Here is a 1,464-nt window from a genome sequence, read left to right as displayed (position 1 = left end):
CTGGCCTCGTCCCCGTCCGGCCCGGGGCGTGAGGTGTCCCGCCGTAAGCAGGGCGCGGACCGCGGGAGGGAGCGAGCGCCCAGGGGGAGACCCCGGGGAAACGTCCCCTTCCCTCAGCCCCCGCAGTCCCGAGGGCCTGCTGACAGGCAGGGAGAGGAACAGGGGCCGGGAGCGGCATGTCACTTTTTACAAAAGCCGCCTTTTGTTGCGGGGTGAGACGAGGGAAGGATCCAGGGAGCCCTGGCTCTGTTTGTGGGTGGTGTGTGGGGACCGGGACTACAGACTCTGGTGAAAAACCTTCATTGTCCTTGTGTTTGGGTTTTTTTGTTTTGTTTTTAACTGGGTTTTAAAAGGGTATTTTTGAGGCTATTTAGACTGGAAATAAGGGGTTTTCTGTTTGTATTGTTCACCTGACAAAGGACCCTTCTGTCTTAGTAAGTTGCGAAGCGTTTTGCAAACTTCAGCTAAATTTCGGGGAGCAAGAGACGTCTCAGCATAACTCAGTAACAGGGTTTGGGGCAGAGGCAGGAGGCCGCAGCTGGTGGAACAGGCTGAGCGTGAACACAGGATCACCGCTCGGGTTTGGCCTGCCTGTTGACCCATGCGTGCACGCAGGCGTTCACCAGATACTTGGTGTGTGCGTTTGTAAATGCAGAGCACAGCATTGCTTGCCTGTTATGTGGACGGGTTGTGAGGGAGGGCTCTGAGCCGGCTGTGCATTGAGTTTTGGAGAATACAAGAATTTGGAGGCGGGGGTAAGGGAAAGTACTGGTTAAGGGTTACAGGCATGAGATCTGGAGTTGAGAGTTATGTCCTGTGGTTGTATGCTACACAAACCCAAGCCTCTTGACTTTTGCTGAGCTGGTCACAAAACAATCCGTTGCTCCTAGGAAAAGATTCTAGAAATCTTGTCAACCTTATGTTGTTAGAAGCATCGTGTGTAGGAGCAGTGTGGTTTGTTTTTTTTTCAATTGTGTTTTGATGCAGACTTTAAAATGTGAGTCTAATAGTGTATTTGTTGAAGGTTATGTTGTCTGTACAACCGGATGCACCTTCTAAGATAGAGGTGCTGCTTGATGAACTTGGAGAGACGAGGGGAGAGAAGCAAATGTTTCCATTAATTAATGTCTGCAAGGAACTTCATATGCATAATTCATTAGTGTACATTCTTCAGTCTTCAGTTATTCTTTCTTTCCCCACTACTGGTTAGTTCAAGACTTTAACTGTACTGGTTGGAAGTGAGAGATGTTACTCTCCCTGACCCTACCACTGAAAAGCAGTTAAACAACCAAGTGTTTCCTTCAGTAACCACGGGAACTAGCATCTTCAGGAATCATTCCTAATGTAAAGTTGGTATTAGTACGGACTCCAATTTGTAGTTTGGAAATTTAGTGAAAAACATTTGACTTTGTAGATAGTTGCTAAAAACGGTGACTGGTTTGTTTTTTGCTTTTCAAGGCCTCA

This window comes from Aptenodytes forsteri, unplaced genomic scaffold (genome assembly GCF_000699145.1).
Source record: "Aptenodytes forsteri isolate BGI_AS27 unplaced genomic scaffold, ASM69914v1 Scaffold870, whole genome shotgun sequence".
Classification (NCBI taxonomy): Eukaryota; Metazoa; Chordata; class Aves; order Sphenisciformes; family Spheniscidae; genus Aptenodytes; species Aptenodytes forsteri.
The sequence above is the reverse complement of the archived record's forward strand: the minus strand, read 5'-3'. Positions refer to the sequence as shown.